Source organism: Geotrypetes seraphini, chromosome 7 (genome assembly GCF_902459505.1).
Source record: "Geotrypetes seraphini chromosome 7, aGeoSer1.1, whole genome shotgun sequence".
Taxonomy (NCBI): Eukaryota; Metazoa; Chordata; class Amphibia; order Gymnophiona; family Dermophiidae; genus Geotrypetes; species Geotrypetes seraphini.
The window spans coordinates 182,042,866-182,064,214 of NC_047090.1; the positions used below are offsets into that span (position 1 = coordinate 182,042,866).

Sequence of the window (21,349 nt, forward strand, 5' to 3'; positions counted from 1 at the left end):
GGTCATGCCAGGCTACTTGTCAGTCACAGAAATGCACACATTCTATAACCGCATGCCTACATCCTGTGAACGCCCATGACTCTCTCTTGGCCACATCCCCTTTGGAGTTGCACACAAAATAAGTTACTGTAGAAGCTCAGGTCAGTAGTATAGTAAAGGGGACGCGGGGGTGGTGGTCTTGGGGGTGGGGCCCTCTCCTCCTCTCCGACCACCAGTCACATGCGAACCTTCTCCAACACCATAGTAAAACATACTGTGGTGGAAGCGATTTTTCTTTTACCAGCAATGCTCAGCACAATGGGTGATGCACTGGGAGGGGCCTAAGGCCCCGATTGGCTCAGGCACCTAAGGCTCTTCCTCAGGGGAAGAACCTTAGGTGCCTGAGCCAATCAGAGCCTTAGGCCCCTCCCAGTATGCACCAGGAGGGGGAAGAACCATCATTTTGAAGAGGCAGCCCTTCAAGGCAGGAGGGAGTAGGCATCCCATCTGCCTGATTTTTGAGAAAAGGTATGGGGAGCAGTGTAGGTGGTAGGTCCTCTAGCTGAGGGGGAGGGGGGTTTGACCCAACCCCCACAGCCCACTAGACCACCAGGATTTTGATTTCAGATGGTGGGAGTGGCCAGGGAGATCGGAAGGGGAGCTTGGTATCGGGGGTGGAGCTGCAGGATGGTCCTGGTTTTGGGGTCCCCCTGCCAGCAGGGCTGTGGTTTTTTTAAAATATTGTTTTGTGTGCATAACACATGTACAACAGTTACCGACAGCTCTAGAATGAAAGGGGGGGGGGGGGGGACACAGATGCCCTCCTGACACAGCCCCAAGCTTGAAGGTTTTCAAAACTCAAAGTGCTGGGTTTTCTAAAGCCATCTGGACCCTTGGACAGTCCTCTAAAAAGAGGACTTGTCCGGTTAAATCCAAACGTCTTCCAACTCTACGTAGTACCTAGCATGGTACTTTTTTCCTTCAAATAAATGCCACAATTAGATAGCCACAAACAGAGATTCTCTGCTTCTGTTTTCAATTCACCCTTCTCACAACTTCCCAGTGTTTTTGTAAGAGTTCTCTCTGTACAAAATGTCTTATACTCCATTTTCGTCTCACTTAATCCATACAAGCACAAAAAGGCATAAACTCTTACAAACTGAATCCATAAACTGAAGCTGGGCTTTGAGAACGAATCAAGCCTGCTTTGCAGAAATCCCTTCTCGGTATTTTATGAGGCTAAAATCTGTACAAACGACTCTGTGGTCCTGGAGTTCGAGATGCCGATACAGATTGGAATTTTTAGAAACTAACGTGAAAGCAAAACCCACACATCAATTTAATAAAAAATCAAGCTGATATGCCTCTGTCGCACTAGCCAGGAATGACATCAGCGGGCACAGGACATGGCTCAGAAAACTTTTTCCGCTGCAGTCGGCATGACAAATGCAATAGAAAAGGGGTGGGCAACTCCGGTCCTCGAGGGCCAGAATCCAGTCGGGTTTTCAGGATTTCCCCAATGAATATGCATTGAAAGCAGTGCAAGCAACTAGATCTCATGCATATTCATTGGGAAAATCCTGAAAACCCGACTGGATTCCGACCCTCGAGGACCGGAGTTGCCCACCCCTGCAATAGAACCAACCCATATTTTCACCCTTACCAAAAGTACTCCATTCGTGTATTTTGCTAATTAGCACTAATGACAAACACATGCAAAATTAAAAAGGAATATCTTTAGCTTGACAAAAGAGACTTATTTATTTAGGAAAATGAAAGACGATTAACAGGAGGAATATTTCAATTTATCACTGAACTGCAAACCAGCTTTCAAAATAACGAGAGCTTTTTGTAGCTAATCTGTGTAAGGAATTCAAGTTTTACTTTCACTCAATTATAGTTCTCCGTTTGGAAGGCTGGATTTTTCTCTCTCTCTCCCCACCTCATAATAATTACCAGTTATTTTCCATAAGATAAGATTAATCGCTTCTTTAAGCCAGAGAACGAGAAACTGAGAAAGTGGAAGCTACAACATCCGTGAAGAAAATAAAAACTTCATGCCAGCTATTTATTACCCTGTGTTTTGTTTCTCCAGCTAATTGCCAACTACAGAACCAGCCAATACCGTCTCTCATGCTACACGCTCATTTTACCAGTTGTGAAATGCTGTGTCTGGAAAGCATATCATATTATAATAGGCATGAGAAAGGTGGCACAGAGGCAGAAGCTTCTCGCCTTTCGATCCAACTTTCTAGGTGACCTTGGGCAGGTCACTTTGTCTTCCCTGCACAATTTCACCACGTAGGCCTTGCTTTCTCTTCAAATGCCTCAATATTTTCACGTTTGAAAGTCCCTTCAAAATTTGAAATAGGCGTAAAGCAGTGGTCTCAAACCCGCGGCCCGCCAGGTACTGTTTTGAGGCCCTCGGTATGTTTATCATAATCACAAAAGTAAAATAAAAGTTTCTTGATCATATGTCTCTCTAGCTATAAATTATAATATTATTATTAAGACTTAGCCAAAAGGAAAGATTTATAAACTATAAAGAGTTTGACCTCATGCAAAATTGTCATTTCTGTAATAAGACATTAACTATTTTTTTTCTGAGGCCCTCTAAGTACCTACAAATCCAAAATGTGGCCCTGCAAAGGGTTTGAGTTTGAGACCACTGGCGTAAAGGTACTTCATTCAGATCCTTTGTACTAAATATTTTCCCCCACCACGCTCCCATTTTCTAAATGCTACAAACCTCTTTAGTACGGGGTTGTCGTCCGTCGGTCCTCGAGGGCCGCAATCCAGTTGGGTTTTCAGGATTTTCCCCAATAAATCGTCATGAGACCTATTTGCATGCACTGCTTCCATTGTATGCAAATAGATCCCGTGCACATTCATTTGGGAAATCCTGAAAACCCGACCGGGTGAGGGCCGAGGTTGGACACCCCCGATTTAGTACGCTGGCCTCCTAAATGCTTTTAAAGGTGTGTAGAGAAGAGAGGGTAATGGTTTCTAAGGAGGGGCTCTTGCAGTAATGAGATACTTTAACAAAAACGAGCAGAAAAAAAGACACGACATCATGTCACGGTTTCCATTTGCCGAGAGTAGGGAAAAAAAGGACACATTTTTTTGCAACTAGTGTGAATTCTTAGGGCTCCATGTACTAAGGTGCGCTAGTGTTTTTAGCGCATGCTAGCCGAAAAATTACCGCCTGCTGAAAAGGAGGCGGTAGCGGCTCGCGCACACGGCAATTTAGCGCATGCTATTCCGTGCGTTAAGGCCCTAACGCTCCTTTGTAAAAGGAGCCCTTAATGACATTGTGTCCAAAATGAACATGAAGATTAACCAAAACAAAACCAAATTAATAACGCTGGAAATGATAGTGGAAACAATAACCAAAAAAACCCCAAAAAAACTATATATCTAATATAATAAAACGATAAACCGCGCATGCGCACTTCCCATGCGTGCGCCGGTTTTCCGTGAGCTGTAGCGACCCATAGGAAGTGCGCATGTGTGGCTTACGGATCTGTTTTTCGGTCTGGCCTGCTCCCTGCCGTATTGCATTTTTCAGTTGAAAGACGCGGCGGTGGCTCCTCTCACGATCCCCAACTGCGTCGGACTTCCGACGCAGGTGGGGATCATGAGAGGAGCCACCGCCGCGTCTTTCAACTAAAAAAAAAAAAAATACGGCAAGGCGAGCAGGCCAGACCAGACCAAAGCTCAAGACCAAGGGAAGGGAAGGGGAGGGGGCTACAAAGAAGAGGACTCCAGCCGCGAGGAGCCGAACGGAGCAGCCAGATCGCAGCAGGCCAGAACACGGGGGAGGGGCCGAACGGAGCAGGCAAGATCGCGGTAAGAGAAGGGAAGGGGTGGGGGAAATGCTGCAACTGCTGCACAGGGACCTGGAGGGGAAGACAAATACCGCTGCTGCTGCTGCACAGGGAAGTCGGGGGGGGGGGGGGAGGAGGGAGGGAAATGCTGTTGCAGGGAAGTGGGGTGGAAATACTACTGCACAGGGAAATGGAGGAAAAGAATGACAGACAGACAGCAGGAGGGAGGGAGACAGACAGAAAGGAAGAAAGACACAGGGGCAGGGAGAGGGACAGAAAAACAGACAGAAAAAGGGAACCAAGGAGAGAGAGAGAGACAGAAAGAAAGACAGACAGACATATATTCTAGCACCCGTTAATGTAACGGGCTTAAAGACTAGTATATATATATATATATATATATATATATATATAGTTCCTTCTCATCTTACTTTTGGATTAAAAGTGGTTACAGGGGAGCAGATGCAATAGATTTCATGGCTAGGCTATTTTATCGACATGCATGCAGCTCTCTGCAGCTCAAAAGAGAAGTAACGTCGTTACAATTTAATCATGAGCTATAAGTGCTAAGAGCAGCAAAGTGGGACGCGTAATACTCAACAGATTTTTGTGCACGCCCATATGTGCAGGAGAGAAGAAAAGCATCGGGGGGAAAACAGGAAGACATCTAGAAGGTTGCAAAGTGATGCTAGCAGATTAAAACAAATCTTTCCCTCCGCCACGGTCAAGGCATAATTACGTGACCCAGCTATGTCGCAGACGAGTAGACGGTTGATTTAGGGAAAGCGGGAATATTGCCGTGACCGTCCAGAGTTGCGGTCATGGTCCCAGGATAGTCCGTCATGTGGAAGATGCTATTTCACAGCACACAACGGTAGAACATGAATACGGGAGGTTTATTTCCTGACCGAAAGAATCAAAGTAACCAGAATCCACCAAAGTACACAGAGATAATACAGAGTCAGTGAGTCTACGCAGTCCTTTGATCCCCTGATAACTAAAGAAACGCTCCGCGCTGTTGTGCTGAAAAGATGAAGTGCTTTAATATGTTTTCTCTATAAGTACGATCATCCTGTTTTATGGAAGAATTCACGGCTGTGCATTATTGATGGCAGAGGACATAAGCGAGGCGCTGGAGCTGGGCTAGGAAAACTCATCTTTCCCCTGGAGGATTTGCAAACAAAAGTTCGCACTAAAACTGTGCGCATGTGGCTTTTGTTTTTAAACCCAGGGAAAATGTTGCAGCGATTAACACAAAGGAACACACCAAAAAGCACACGGGGCCTTCGAGTTCTGGGTAATCCTGCTTGAATGATGGGAGTCGACACGGGCCGTGTTTCAGAATCTCCGCCTTTGTCAGGGGGTCAGAAATTCAGTTTAAAAGATCAAAATACTCAACGAACACCATTTTTGCCCAATCTGGTGAAAAACAAAACGCACACACTAATGAATCTGATGACACAAAGACCTGAGCTGCACACATCCTTCTGATAAGCCAGGGGCGTTGTGAGGGACGTTGGGTACACCAAGAAATCCACGCAGGACAGTTCCGCTCTGACAAATGCGCACAGGACAATTGCAGTAGAGAATGACACGGTGACAAAATTCATCACCGTCCCCGTTCCTGCGGATAACCGCGGGAAATAATCCCATGTCATTTTCTAGGGTCTATTTCAACCTCGGTCCTTCTACACCAGCATTCTTCAAAGCAAAGCTTGCGGGTCAGTGGTTGTGGCCATTCATACTCTGATTCTTATGGGAGCCAAGGATAATGAAGCCATTGTGACATCACTGATGTGATTGGCTCTTAGGCACTGGTGGAATGAGGCATTATGACATCACAATATCTGCTCTGGAATGTTGCTGCTCAATCTCAGCATTCTTCAAAGCAAAGCTTGCGGGTCAGTGGTTGTGGCCATTCATACTCTGATTCTTATGGGAGCCAAGGATAATGAAGCCATTGTGACATCACTGATGTGATTGGCTCTTAGGCACTGGTGGAATGAAGCATTATGACATCACAATATCTGCTCTGGATACCAGAGACTGTCATTCTGTAGTGTCTGTTTCAACCTCAGTCCTTCTACACCAGCATTCTTCAAAGCAAAGCTTGCGGGTCAGTGGTTGTGACCATTCATACTCTGATTCTTATGGGAGCCAAGGATAACGAAGCCATTGTGACATCACTGATGTGATTGGCTCTTAGGCACTGGTGGAATGAGGCATTATGACATCGCAATATCTGCTCTGGATACCAGAGACTGTCATTCTGTAGTGTCTGTTTCAACCTCAGTCCTTCTACACCAGCATTCTTCAAAGCAAAGCTTGCGGGTCAGTGGTTGTGGCCATTCATACTCTGATTCTTATGTGAGCCAAGGATAATGAAGCCATTGTGACATCACTGATGTGATTGGCTCTTAGGCACTGGTGGAATGAGGCATTATGACATCACAATATCTGCTCTGGAGACCAGAGACTGTCATTCTTCAGTGTCTATCTCAACCTCAGTCCTTCTACACCAGCATTCTTCAAAGCAAAGCTTGCGGGTCAGTGGTTGTGGCCATTCATACTCTGATTCTTATGTGAGCCAAGGATAATGAAGCCATTATGACATCACTGATGTGATTGGCTCTTAGGCACTGGTGGAATGAGGCATTATGACATCACAATATCTGCTCTGGATACCAGAGACTGTCATTCTGTAGTGTCTGTTTCAACCTCAGTCCTTCTACACCAGCATTCTTCAAAGCAAAGCTTGCGGGTCAGTGGTTGTGGCCATTCATACTCTGATTCTTATGGGAGCCAAGGATAACGAAGCCATTGTGACATCACTGATGTGATTGGCTCTTAGGCACTGGTGGAATGAGGCATTATGACATCACAATATCTGCTCTGGATACCAGAGACTGTCATTCTGTAGTGTCTGTTTCAACCTCAGTCCTTCTACACCAGCATTCTTCAGAGCAAAGCTTGCGGGTCAGTGGTTGTGGCCATTCATACTCTGATTCTTCCCTCTCGCCTTAAAGAATGACATGAAGATGGCTTCCCGCGGTTATCCGCGGGGATGGGAACGGTGATGAATTTTGTCACCGTGTCATTCTCTAAATTGCAGCTCATGAAGGATATCTGGAAGGCCCTGATTTGCTGAGACTACTCAGGCCACGTCCCTTGGGAGGGGCTTGAGGCGCCTCAGGGCCTTCCAGATATCCACTAAAAGAGTTCCCATAATCAAGCTGTAAATCTAAACCTAACACTAGATAGGAAGTGAATATTTTAAGTGTAGTGTGTGTGTGTGTGTGGGGTCGTTCCCCCACCCACTCACAAAAGAGTTACTTTGTAACCCTCAAAAAGATAAAATAGTGCCTTGTCAGGACAGACCTATTCAGCGCTCACATTTGTCATGCAAACAAATATCAGAGCGCAATTGTCGGTGCGCATTTGATTTGTCCTGCGCGAATTTGATGGGTCACCGGGAAGTTGGCACCCCAGGCGGTGGTACCCGGCACTGTCGCGTTGTGAGCCCCCCACCCTTCCCAGCCACTTGAGCGCCTCTCCCTCCCCCGCCCACCTCATGAAATGTTCGCCAGTGCGAGCATCACCTTCCGCTAGCCGCTCACGCCAGCCTCAGCTACCTTCTGACATCACTTTCTGGTTGCATGACCAGGAAGCGATGGCAGAAGGGAAATGAGGCTGGCGTGAGCAGCAAGCAGAAGATGGTGTTTCTGCCGGTGAAAATTTAAAGAGGTATGCGGTGGGGGGGGGAGGGGACAGAGACGAGGAGAAGTTCCAGTTCTGGCACCCCCTGCAAACATAGTACCCGGGGTGGTCCACCCTCCCTTAATATGCCACTGAATGTGGCTTGGTGGGAAAGCCATAGAACTGTACAGGCTAGAGAACCAACGTACAATGGCTTCCTGTTAGAATCCTGAAGAAATCACTGTGGAACTTTGCTTCCTAACCAACAATCTACTACCAGATTGTGATCAAGGAGCTCTTTGGAATTCCACTCTGCACAAGCCCTTTGTTCTAATAAAATAAATAAGTGGCTCCCAGAAGTCTGTGGCAGCTTCCTCCAGTAGACCCAGATATCTTACCCTCATTTAGACCTGCACATAAAGATCCCCAGAATGTCTTCGTCATGAGGCGTATGGGGACAGACTTAAAGATCTCAATCTGTATACTTTGTAGGAAAGGCAGGAGAGGGTAGACATGATAAGAGATGTTTAAATACCTACGTAATGTAAATGTGCATGATTCGAGTCTCTTTCATTTGAAAGGAAACTCTGCGATGAGAGGGCATAGGATGAAGTTAAGAGGTGATGGGCTCCGGAGTAATCAGAGGAAATACTTTTGTACGGAAAGGGTGGTAGATGCATGGAACAGTCTCCTGGAAGAGGTGGTGGAGACAAAGACTGTGTCTGAATTCAAGAAAGCCTGGGTTTAGGCATGTGAGATCTCTTGGAGATAATGGTTGCTGCGGATGGGCAGACTAGATGGGCCATTTGGCCTTTATCTGCCATCATGTTATATGTTTCTACTCCATCCAAAGACACTTGAGGGCATAGTTATCAATGTGGACTACCATTAAAATTGCATGAGTTAAGGCAAAATAGCACAGGTCCCATTTCATGCAATGAGACCTAGTTACTAATCGTAACTGGGGTTAACAAAACATACTGTAGAGACGTAGAAAAATGAAGGCAGATCAAGACCACATGGCCTATCTAGTCTGCCTAGCCATGCCATCTTCTATCCCCTTCTTGCCTTCAGTGATCCAGCGTACTTGTCTCAAGCTCAAGCTTTGGGTCTCCACCACCTCCACTGTGGTGCCATTCTGAAAATTCACCACCCATTTCCGTGAAAAAATATTTTCTGAGGTTACTTCCGACTCTATCCCCTTTCACCTTCATCTTATGCCCCTCTTTCCAGAGTTTCCTTTCAGTTGAAAGAGACTCGCTTCAAGTGCATTGATGCCACATAGGTATTTAAATCTCTATCATATCTCCCCTATCCCACCTTTCCTCCAACGTATATTTAAGTCTGTTCCCATACATCTTATGATGAAGACCACTGACTACTTTAGTTATCTTCCTCTGGAACGACTCAATCCTATTTATAGCTTTTTGGAAGTACGATCTCCAGAATGGTACACAATATTCTAAATGAGGTCTCACCAGAGTCTTATTCAGGGGCATCAATGCATCCTTTTTCCTACATGTCATTCCTCTTCCTATGCACCCAAGCATCCTTCTAGTTTTTGCCATCAGCTTTTCAACCTGCCAGTCACCTTAAGATCATCACATGCTATCACACCCAAGTCATAGAAACATAGAAAAAAGCAGCAGAAAAGGACTATAGCCCACCAAGTCTGCCCATTCCAAGTATCCCCTCCCCTGAATTTACTCCCTTAAAGATCCCACGTGAGTATCCCATTTTCTCTTAAAATCCGTCACGCTGCTGGCCTTTATCACCTGGAGTGGGAGTCTGTTCCAATGATCCACTACTCTTTCGGTGAAGAAGTACTTCCTGGAGTCGCCATGAAACTTCCCTCCCCTGATTTTCAGCGGATGCCCTCTAGTGGTCGAGGGTCCCATGAGCCAGAAGATATCATCTTCTGACTCGATTCGTTCCGTGATGTACTTTCATGCACAAACGTTCTTTACCCCTAAAACTGTACCATTCCCTTGGGTTTTTGCAGGCCATACACGTGACCTTGCATTTCTTAGCATTAAATCTTAGGTGCCAATTTTCTGACCAGTCCTGAAGCTTTGCGAGGACTTTCCTTGTGTTATCCACACTATTGCAGATTTTGGTATCATCCGCAGAGAGGCAAATCATACCAGACAGTCCTTCACCAATATCGTTTACAAAAATCTTAAAAAGAACAGGCCCAAGAGTAACATCCCTTTCCCTCAGAGCGATCTCCGTTATCCACTGCCCTGTCTCATCTTCCACTTGACCCAGTCTATCATTTTGCTGCCAATACTGAGGGCACTCAGCTTATTTATTAGACGCCTGTATGGAACACTGTCAAAAGCTTTGCTAAAATCTAAATACACCACATCTAGCGCTGTCTCTCTCTATCTAACTCTTGGGCCACCCTGTCAAAGAAATTGATCAGATTTTTCCAACAGGACCTACCTCTAGTGAATCCATGTTGCCTCAGGTTCTGTAATCCACACGGGATTCCAGAAATTTGACTGTTCTCCGTTTTAAAAGTGTTTCCATTAATTTACTTACCACAGAAGTCAGACTTACTGATCTGTAGTTTCCTACCTCTACGTCACTCCCACTTCTCCAGTCCTCCAATATAACTCCCCACTCTAGAGAAGCATTGAAAGAGGTCTGACAGTAGAGGCACCAGAACGTCCCCAAGTTCCTTAGCCTTGGATGTATGCCATCCGACCCCCATCGCTTTGTCCAGTTTTCATTCAATTAGCTTCCCATGAACACCCTCTGAAAATCACTCCAGGTCTACCACACTTCTATTCCTATTTGTGCAGAAAACATTCTGTGGACCTACTCCCAATGCTTCAGCTGTAAGCACAGAACCGAAATATTTGTTAAGCAATTCAACCTTATTTTTATCAGCTTCCACATATTCCTCCCCTTCATCTTTTGAGTCTCACAATGCTACTTTTGCACTCTCTCTTATCACTGATGTATCTAAAAATGTCTTGTCTCCCGTTTTACTGTGTCAACTATTTTTCTCCCACTTACATCTTTGCTTTCCTGACTACTCGTCTAGCCTCTCTTAACTTTTCCAGATATTTTTCCTCATCTTTCTCTTTCTGCAATCTTTTGTAGTTTATGAAAACTAATCTTTTTTTTTTCTCCTTACCTTCTCAGTTACTACTTTTGAGAACCAAAGCGGTCTTCTTTTCCTCTTGCTTTACAAAATGGTTTGTCACCTTTACAATAACTTCTATCAATTTTGCCCACTGCTTTGCTACTTCTTCTAGAATCTAGATGTTTCTATCCAGATAACTCTTTTACTTATCTCCCATCTGAACAAAGTTAGTTCTTTTAAAGTCTAGAGCGTTTGCTTTTGAATGAGCCCTCTACACCTGTCTTAATATTACACCAGGTGGTGATCACTGGATATCAGATGATCATCCACTATAACATCAGAAACACTTTCCCCTTTTACTAAGTCCAGAATTCTAGTATGGCCCAATCCCGCACTGGTTCCATTCCCAACTGCTAGAACACATTTCCTTGTAGAGAATCCAGGATCTCCCTACTTCTGGTAAAACATCATGTCTTAAAGGTAGCCTAGGTTAAATTTTTTTTAAAAAAGTTTCTAGAAGTCAAAGTCACTGCGAAAGATTAGAGAAACTGGGCCTCTTCTCCCTCGAACAGAGGAGATTGAGAGGGGACATGATCAAAACATTCAAGGTAGTAGATAAGGACAGGTTGTTCACCCTCTCCAAGGTAGGGAGAATGAGTGGGCATTCTCTAAAATTGAAAGGGGATAGATTCTGTACGAATGTAAGGAAGTTCTTTTTCACCCAGAGAGTGGTAGAAAACTGGAACGCTCTTCCGGAGGTTGTTATAGGAGAAAACACCCTCAGGGATTCAAATAGGGGAAAACACCCTCCAGGGATTCAAGACAAAGTTAGACAAGTTCCTGCTGAACCAGAACGTATGCAGGTAGGGCTAGTCTCAGTTAGGGCGCTGGTCTTTGACCTAAGGGCTGCCGCAGGACTGCTGGGCACGACGGACCACTGGTCTGACCCAGCAACGGCAATTCTTATGTTCTTATATAAGCAAGCCAAGTACAAAACAATCACTGATGAAGTTGACTCAGTTCATCAGGTGTCTCTTATCTATACCCTTCTCCTCTACCGCAAACTCTAGACTCTTTGCCTTCCATCTTGCTGCACCATATGCCTGGAACAGACTGCCCGAGTCAGTACGTCAAGCTCTGCGTTTGGAAGTATTCCAATCTAGGCTAAAAGCCTTTTTTTCGAGGTTGCTTTTAGCTCCTAACTCTTACCAACATCTGTCTTATTATTCCCTTTGCGAGAAATTCCCTAACCCCTATTTGTCTATTTTGATTAGATTGAAAGCTCTATCGAGTAGGGATTGTCTCTTACATGTTTAATGTGCAGTGCTGTGTAAGTAGTAATAGTCTTAGGCATTGATAGAATGAGGCATTATGACATCACAATATTGGCTCTAGTTACCCAACACTGAAATTCTTCATATCAAGGAGGGAAGTTATCAATGTGGGCTATTTTCCCACTAACTTGTGCAATCTTACGCAATGAGAGCTAGCACCTAATAACTGGGATTAATAGTAAAGTAGCATGAATTAACAGTCGCCAACTGTGATAAGTAGGCCCCTAAACACATATCTTTACATCATAATAAAGATAGTTAGTTGTCTTAGCTAAATTTGGCTTTCTATTGGCCCCAAATCGTTCGTAGTGAGAGAATTTTAAAAATGGGTGGGGATGGGGAGGAGGGACCTTTACTTGGTCTTAGTACTGACATCTCCAATCTACAGTATTTGGCTGTGAGCAATTCAATTTTTATTAAAAAAAAAAAAAAAAAAACCAACCCAAAAAGATACCAATCAGAATGCAAATTCTTCCTCCTCTTTTTTTATTTTAAAATTTCCCTTTCTAGATATCTCCCTCCACCCCATACCCTGAGCCTTACTATCTCAAACATGGAGGGATGTTCCTCTCATGCTACTTGAAAGAGAGAATGACACAATGACAGAATTCACCCCCATTCCCATCCCAGCGGATAACCATGCAAAACAATCCCATGTCATTCTTTACTGTCCGTCTCAACCTCAGTCCTTCTACACCAACATTCTTCAATGCAAAGCTTGAGGGTCATTGGCTGGGCCCATTCATATGTGAGCCAAGTATAGGACAATGAACCCATTGTGACATCACTGATGAGGCTGGCTCTTAGGCATTGGTGGAATGAGGCATTATGACATCACAATCTCAGCTCTGGAATGTTGCTATTCTTTGGGTTTCTGCCAGGTAATTGGGACCTGGAGGGTGGCCACTGATGGAACCAGGATACTGGGCTTGATGGACCTTCAGTCTGTCCCAGTATGGCAACGTTTATGGTCTTTTGTTCCAACTATCCCGTGTCATTCTTTAGTGTCTGTCTCAAGCTCAGCCCTTCTACACCAGCATTCTTCAATGCAAGGCTTGAGGGTCAGTGGTTGGGCCCATTTATACTCTGATTCTTCCATCTCTCCTTAAAGAACGACAAGGGGATGGTTTCCCGCGGTTATCCGCAAGGACAGGAATTCTGTTCCTGTGTCTTTCTCTAAACTTGAAACAGGCAGGGAAGGATTTCAGATGTCAGTACCCATAAGCAGAGAGCGGCGGAGAGGGACAAATTCTCCGCCAGGTATCGTAAAGCAGGTCCTAAAACAAGCAAAATTGGGCTCCCGTTGAGATCTGCTACTTTGGCAGTTTCAAAAGCAGGTGCTCTAGCCAGTCTCTACGTTTAAACCCAGGCCTAGAACAAAGGAGCCAGGGTGTTAGAAGAGCTTTTTTTTTAATCAATGACAAAACAACTTTCAGAAAGCATCACCCGAGATCCTTATTTTAAAATCCAAAGTTTTGCATCCTCCTAGAACCCAATGCTTGTCAGATCAAAGAACCTTTGCTTTCGTTGTTTCTCAGCACCATCCATTTGAAAATACCTATACTGAATGGCTTTAGTTGCTGTGTTTGTAAAGCCCTGAGATCCCGCTTAAAATCAGTTCATCTTACAGTTGCATCGCTTTTCTTAGCAAGAAAAAAAAAAAAAAAAAGCTCCATAAGCAGCTCAGTAGCCCTGCGGCCACATTTTCCAGCTCTGTCCAAACGTCTCGAAGAGGTTTCAAGAACAAGTCTGTTCAGCAAACCAGAGCCCGAGGAGATTCCCCCTCACTGCCAAAATTAGGAAGATGCTCTATTTTGCTTCTTATTGCATATTTCTCCCATGCTTAATTGTTTTTCTTAGCGAGGCAAGAAATCGGAGGGCAACACAATTAATTTGTGATTTCATACGCAGGAGACGGTGTACAGAACCCCTGGAAGTACTGATCTGAGCCCATTTCAGCATTCTGAATGCCAAACACTACAATTGCGTTTGTGTTAATTTCACCAGCGAGAAGGTTTTTTTTTTAAAGATATAATTCATTTCTAGGAATTGGCAAAATAAATCATTAGATACAGTTAGGAATGTAATAGCCCATGAACTCCAGTGCAATCCTGACAGAATTTAATTTATCATTTATTAAGGAGCACGGCTTTTCTGGCAACGGCTGTTGCTAACGGAGAAGGCGCCACATTTCTGTACAAATCTTTGTAAATCCACAGGTGGTTCTTTCTGCAATGGGGGGGGGGGGGCTTCCTGCAGACACCTGTGGAAACATCTGGACTTTCTGTAATGGCCCATCTTGTTTAATGCTTGCTAGCAGTTTATAATAGCTCTGGATGAAGTGGCAAGGAGGCACCGTGCGGGTCCTTCATAATCTTCCAAAGCATCACAAAATATAAACATTTCTGTTGACATAAGCGAATGAAGTTGCCCTGTTTGACCATCTGGATACAAAGGTCAGAGAATGGATAAAACTTTTTTTTTTTTTTTTAAATAAACTGAACTCGCCGACTACCTTTTGTGGTTAGCGATTAAGCTTCGGACAGCTTCATCTCTCAACGTATACTGTGACGACGCTGTCACTAGCTATCCACAAAAGTGTTAAGCGGGTCCAATGAAAGGATCTCACCCACCGCATGTCAATCGACCTTTATCTCCGTTTCCCGAAAGACTGCGCTGCTTGTATGCGTTTGCCATCATAACAAAAACAAGTTACGATAAATAGTTCCTTTGCTTTGACAACAGGAGAGGTGAAAAATGATTACCAATTACGGGAGGGTGTTTTGGTCCATGTAACGGCATCATCACGCGCCCGTGGTTTCTTACGAAGGCTATAAAGGAAATAGCTGTCCAACAGAGAGTTAATTAAGAATTCTAGCATGCTTATCACACGAATCGAATTGCCATACATCTTTGTGGATAACTAAATTGGGCATAACATTTGCATGATATTATGACTTCAGTTGCAAAAGGTTAACCTTAATTTTGCAATATTTTCTTCGTAAGAGTCCATTATAAATAAATTCGCCTTTATTTACAAAAAGTCATGAAAATCCTTAAGAAACAAAGGCATGCCAGCTTAAAGATATAGTAATGGTTGAAAATATGTCAGAACAATACAAAACTGTCTTTTTTTTTCTCCTTATCCGACTTTAAATAGGAACTAGTTGTTTCAAGGTATTCTTATTTGTTTTATTGGAGGCATGGTGCTACTGTCCTGTTTATCATCATTAATGAGCCACACTTCTGCAGGATGTACATTTTTTTTTTTAAAGTGCATTATTTTATATATAAAATTATTTTGAAATATAGATACGATACAAAGAGCAAAGTGACCCAGTGTAAATCCAGTGGAAGTTAAAAAAAACAAACAAACCCCAAATCCTAAGCAAACTGGCATTTTGAGAGCTAAAGCTAAAACTCGCTCTATGGAGTTTATCAGAAACCGTAGGACTCCTTCTGTGAAGCATCATTTGACTTGCTCTGTGGACATTACTTAATTCTTTTTGACATTCTTTATCCCATCTAATTCAGTAGATTTGTGATAGCACATTTTTTCAATCGGAATTAATTGTTTAATCTGCAAAGCCAAAGATTGCATTTCTACTGAATGCTGCTTTAGCATTCTCCCCCAAATAGTTTATTTGTTCTAGGGGAAAAAAAGAACCTACCCCCTGTTTTACATACAATTAGCGCACCTTAGGAAAAGAGGGCCCTAAAGTGGACTCCATGATCAGAGGCCACTCACAGAGTTCTACAACTAATTCAGACCGGTCCAAACTCATTTTAGACTCCTCTTCGAGCGACTTGTTCTGAACTAAGGGCGCGGTAGCGGTTTAACGCACGGAATGCCGCGCTAGTGCCTAACGCCTCCATCGACGAGGCTGCCGCGGGGGTTAGCGCGTGAAGAAATGTCCGACACGCTAACCCCCGTAGCGCGCCTTGATAAAAGGAGCCCGAAATGTCTGCGCTATAACTGCAATGTCTCTGTCTGGTTACTAGATAATAATACAGTCATTTAGGAGAGAACATAAAAACGTATCCAGGAAAATGTTGACATTCTGTAACATCTTTTTAAAATAAATATTCTGACATTTGAAAGGAGCGCACTCGTGTTTTCAAAGAGATACTTTAAAATATCTCAGACTGAGCGTGACCTAAAAATGTAATTTTCTTGCCCTTTCTAAAATACCAGTGAACAAGTTATTTTGTTAAGAAGATTTTTCACTAGTGACCTAGTTTTATATATTAGGATAGCATACATGTATATATCCTTTTGGCCGCAAAGAAATGGCTTGTTACTGCGTAGATTAATCTCAGGCTCCCTCGGTTCTGAGAACAGAACCTCTAGCATAACATAAATGGAAGAAAAAAAAAAAAGATCAGTGCTGGGTACTTACTATGGAAACACCCTGAAGAGATTCCTCCATTTTTAAAATGCCGACGTGTTTCCATGTTTAGATTTCAACAGTTTTCCTTTCAGGGCACCAAAGTCTAATTGCACTGGGTTTGTCTTGTCTCTAGGCTGGGTTGTGCTGTTGAATCATTTCAGCTTGGGCAGAAAGCAGGAGCGTTGCCCATTGGAATGAGCGAGTCCTAGGACAGGTACAGTTTCGGTAACCCTTAGGATCTGAGAGATCTCAGGATGTCTCACCAACACTCTAGCCCCTCCCCCAACATGTTAAAGCTCAATGTTGTCTGAGGCAGGGCATGAGTATGGCTCTTAGGCAAGTCCATGGAAAGTTTTAATTGGGAATCTTAAAGTATAATTTATGCATGAGCACAACCAAGCAAAACTAAGGGGGGGGGGTGGCTTTCCTATATTTTTTTATGATGTCATAAAAGATAAGATCAACTAATTGTCATAAGAATAACCTGCCCCAATGGTTAGAGAAGTAGGCTGAGAACCGGAGAAGTCAGGGTTCAAAACCCACCACTGCTGCTTGTGACCTTAAATCACTTAACCCTCCTTTGCTTCAGCTACAAAGATAAATTGTGACCCTCCAGGAACAGGGTAATTGGCCTGGAGCTACAGTAATCCAAAAACCTCTCGCCTCGACAGAATTTCAAAAAAAAGTCCTAAACTTAACTCGAGGTTGTGGGATGCCGGTTCCGCTTTGATCACCGTTTGAGTGACAAAGAGACCTAATCCAAAGGAAAGAGAATCTTTCTCAACAAAGGTGAATGTTTCATGAAGTCTGGCTGTGAATATTTATAGAAAACTGTATCCATCAATTTGGGGGAGTGGGGGGAGGGGGGAAGCATAAAATTTATGCTTCTCCATGTTAGATGTTAAGGCCCCCGACTCCATTCAGCTTGGTTCCTGGTAGTTGCTGCCAGGACTGTTTTTTGTTTTTTTTTAATGTGAAATATAATTTGACAGCTTCAGTTCTTCTCTTGAAATCACTGTTTCAGGGACTCAGTTCACCGAGATAATAGGTTTCGAACTCACAGGTGACGCGTGTTCTGTTTTCTGCAGTGAAGGACTGCGCGCTTCTCACAGATAGGTGTCACCCATGGACCACGCTTGAATCAGTGTGGCAGAAAAAAAAAAAAAGCAAAGTTATGAGAATAATCCGAGGAAAAAGGAGCTAACATTCTGAATAAATATATATATATATATTTTTTAAAAAGACCCTCTATAGGATGCATTTGCTTTTCTTTCGAATGCTTTTAAAGACAGCCAAAGACGACACATTCCAGCGATCGTTTTAAATTGCAGTCTTCTCTGTCGTTTCCTAGCTGGTTTCAAGTAAACACGAAACTTAAAGCCGAACAGGTATGTTATTATTCAGTTATGTTCAGCCCTTGCACAGCCAAGTGCCTATTGGTGGGGGGAGGAGACGATATCTCAGTCGCTTGCAGCCAGGAAACCCACCGTTTGCTAGAGATTCAATGGAACATTCAAGAACATGGAAATAGTATAATACAGTCAACCCTCGGTTTACGCTCACATTATGAAAAAGGGACAAGACAGATTCTCTTTTCCCTTGCCGTCTCTCTGCTCCTTCCTCCGTTCCACAGCCAGAGTGAAAATGTTAACTTGGAAAACTGGGGAGCCGATCCGATTACCTCGACTGGCTGATCTGGTGCAGATGGAGTGAGGCGGACAGGCCCATTCCTGCTCTAAACACATCTGCAAACCCCATCAGCATTGTGATAGCTGCACCGCTGTTAAAGACTAGCAAGGTGTGTGTAGACTGAAGGGGTGGGGGTGGGGGGGGTGGGGATTCTTTAATTGTAAACGCCTAAAAGACTTGAACCCAGAAAACATCTTTAAGAAGCAGAACCCCTGAAAGAAGGCATTGCACCTTACCCTTCTGCTCCCTATGGGTGGTGTCAAAGCAGCATGCCCTGGCTATAATCAGGCTGGGCAGACTGGATGGACCATTCGGGTCTTTATCTGCCGTCATCTACTATGTTACTATGTCATACTGGCCTCTTGTTACTTCCAAGTATTCATGAGGTGATTTTATGATGATAGGGGGAGGGGAGAGGATGCAGACGGTTTATTACTACCCTCCAAACCATTTAGCCCCCCCCCCCATACAAAACAGAGATCATGTCTTTATCAAAGGAGAGAATTTATTCATGTGTAAAAAAAAAAAAAAGACTAATTATCAAAATCAGCCCACAAACTCAAGTCTTAGTAACCCACACAGAGCTCGTGGTAAGAGTGGCTCAGGACTTCCTTACTGAAGTTCGGATGCTGATCGTCCTTTTTTTTTTTTAAGGGGGGGGGGACGGAATAGGAGCCCTTTGCTTCCAAAACAGAGTACCCTTCTGAAACACAAAAGACTGGCCTGCAGGACTCCGCCGCGCCGCTGGTGCCTGGCTCTTTCCAGGCTTAAGGCGACCTATGAAGCGGATTTCATTCGTTCCTAAAGAATTCGCCTAGCCTGTTGCCTAGAGGATTCCAGGCAGCTTCATTTCTCTAGTTTCCCTCTCATTAAATAAGGGTGGCGGCGGGGGAGGGAGGGGGGGGGATCTACGCCGACAACGGTCCTTGCTCTCTCCAACACTACCTTTCGGACTTTACCCTTACCTAAGGCTCTTTTCTAGATGATCGCCCCCCTCCTCCACTCCGATAAAGCTGGAGGCAGCCTCTCTACCTGCATCTTTCCCGTTAATGCCAGAGCAAACTGCAGTCTCTGAAAGCAAAGTTAGCGCTCCAAGCAGCAGTAGCCCAGGCTGTTTTTAAATGTATATTACGGTGATCCCCTCCCCCCCAGCCTGTCACCAAGAGCAGCGATCTGGCCCTCGGAATGATGCTAAGACAGAAATGATAAATTGGGATGGTTCCCCATTATCAGGATGATTTTTTTTTTTTTTTAAATTGCACATTAATGAAACCTTGCAGAGCTCATTCCAGTAATAGGAACTGGAAACGGGTGTCGGGGCTGGGGTTTTTTTTTTTTTTTTTTTTTTTTGCATCTGGTGGAAGATCCGCCTGCGATAAGGAGATATTGGGATGAGTCTCAGACATGCATGATCAATGCCTCCCCTGGAACCGCAATTACCCCGGGCTCCCAAGACCCGCCGGGACGGATCAGGCATTTCTTTCACCCTGAAATTGCAAAATGATAACTGAAAGAAAAGGATCATTTACCTGGCAGGATCCGGCCGTCCCCTTCCAACGCTGTGCATAATCCTCGTTGCGCCCCTTTCCAACCACACACACCACAAGAAAAAAAAAAGGAAAAGAAAAAAGAGACAATCAAAAGGCAACCACGAAAACTTTGGCTTCTCTCTGGTCCTTGCTAGCTGAGTAGGCGGATCCGGATTTCCCCTCCACGGCAGAATCCACTTTCTCCTGCTGATTCGGGTCCCGAGCCGGATCCGGCCGCGCCGTTCCCCGCTGGCTGCCCCCGGATCTCCGGAGCGGATCCTCCTTCCCTAGGAGACAGTGGCATCATGCCCCTTCCACCACCTCTTCCTCCTGCTGCCGCTGCTGTTGACAGCCCCCGGCTCCGGCATCCCGGCACATCCACTTTCCCCCCTCTTCTCCCTTCCAGAGGGGGAGGGGACTGGGGGGGGGGAGAAGGAAAAGAAAGAAGAAAGCGCAGCCCTCTCCCCAGCACAGCCGAAGGTCTCGGATTAGGCGGAGGAGACCCGGGCTCAGCGCGCGCTCTGGACGTCTAAATGCGGCCACGGCACTGCAGCCTGGACGCCCGAGATCTGACTCTCTTCCCTGCTAATGTAAAGTCATGCCTTTCCCCCCCCCCCCAACCCACACCCCCCCCTCGCCTGCCACCCCAGGGAGATGTTTACAGTAATGAATTCAGCTGATGCCTCTTGGTCCCTCCCACACTTTGCAGCTTAAAGAATGCTTGGAAGGCAGGCACCAGAGTGAGAGCTTTCCAAGAGCCCCAAGCTAGGCTGCTGCCTTTTAACTCCTCCCCTGCCGAATCAGCCGGCCCTGGGCTGCCTCTAGCCCCATCCCCCCTCAGCTTTCCTACTACACTTGGCTTTTCTGAGGCTATTTCACTCTCCAAGCCGCTTGCGACTGTTTAAAAGACATTTTTTTTTCTTTTTTTTTGGAACAACAAACTAGAGCAGAATGATCTGAAACCTAATTGCTTCTTGACAAGCTAACTGAATATAGAGAGATAGTGCTTGTGTCAGCCACATTTAACACTTTGCTTCAGGCAGCAGCTGTGCATTTATTTTTTTGATTTTTAAAGGACTTTTCCTGAATTTTTTCCCCTCCAGGTAAAGGAAGGGGGGTAGCCTGCCCTGTCTGGGAAGGAAGGGGGTTCCAACCTTCTTAGGTGGCAAGCGAGCAGAGGTGAAGTGGCTGAATCCCACACAGAATGTGAAAGGAACCGAAATGAGCCGCGAGTAGATGGGTCGGGAGGGGAGGAACGGATGCCAGCTCGGATCAGCCCTTAGCCCCCCTCCAAGGAGATTGGAAGCTCTGCTAATATGCGGTTTCCCGGGTACCCGGGGATTTATTTACTGCAAAGAAGTGTAGTTGTTGTTGTCTTCTTTGCAACCTCCTTGCTGATGATGGCTAAGGCTGCAGCCCTTGCGAGCTGTAAAAGTCAGCGACGGCACGATTTTGAGCCGAGTTAAAGTTATTTTAGGGAATTATGCGGTTTGTCTGTTCAGTGTTTGCGGTGAACTCCCTCTCGTCATTGGACACCGATTTAAAGCAGCAGTTCTAGGGAAATTCTTGATTTATTTCTGGCAGTGCTGTGCTTATTTCAAAGAAAAGGGGTGCAGATATTATTAGGTTGCACCAGTTTAAAAAAAAAAAAATAAATTACTTGAGTATATTGTTCGGCTCTTGATGTTAGAATGGATGAACACAGAGGATCTAGAATCAGAAAATAAGATTAAATAGTGAACTAAGGCCAGTTACTGAGCAGACTTGCACGGTCTGTGTCTGTGTATGGCCTTTTGGTGGGGGATGGGCT

The 21,349-nt window shown here is 44.7% G+C and overlaps 1 protein-coding gene across 3 annotated transcripts in view; it reads right to left on the reverse strand.

Annotated features, from left to right (window-relative positions):
- Positions 1-20,158, reverse strand: part of FLRT2 (fibronectin leucine rich transmembrane protein 2) — a 135,190-nt gene extending 115,032 nt beyond the window's left edge. The window contains exon 1 of one of the 3 annotated variants that reach the window (XM_033951418.1): positions 19,540-20,158. The gene's annotated coding sequence lies outside the window, so the exon portion shown is untranslated. Of the gene's footprint in view, positions 1-16,330; positions 17,183-17,884; positions 18,487-19,539 lie in introns of those variants that run through there. The other 2 variants (XM_033951421.1, XM_033951419.1) reach the window with 2 other exon arrangements.
- Positions 20,159-21,349: the final 1,191 nt, after the last annotated feature.